Source organism: Penaeus monodon, chromosome 32 (genome assembly GCF_015228065.2).
Source record: "Penaeus monodon isolate SGIC_2016 chromosome 32, NSTDA_Pmon_1, whole genome shotgun sequence".
Lineage (NCBI taxonomy): Eukaryota > Metazoa > Arthropoda > Malacostraca > Decapoda > Penaeidae > Penaeus > Penaeus monodon.
Genome location: NC_051417.1, coordinates 33,119,954 through 33,120,160, shown reverse-complemented (window position 1 = coordinate 33,120,160; position 207 = coordinate 33,119,954).

Below are 207 nucleotides of genomic sequence, written 5' to 3'. Positions count from 1 at the left end.
GAATGGCATACACGATGTTAAACCCATAGATATTTCGTTCCTTTTTCTGTTTACTTTTTTCCCCAAGAGAAATGTCAAAATTTGATGACTGTGTTCGTCCAGATATCCTGACAGACGCCATGTTAGGAGCCTGGCAAGTGATTCAGTGCTATTAAGTTTGCTGGGTTTGTTGATGAAAAGCGGTTAAACGAAGCACTTCAGCCGGAG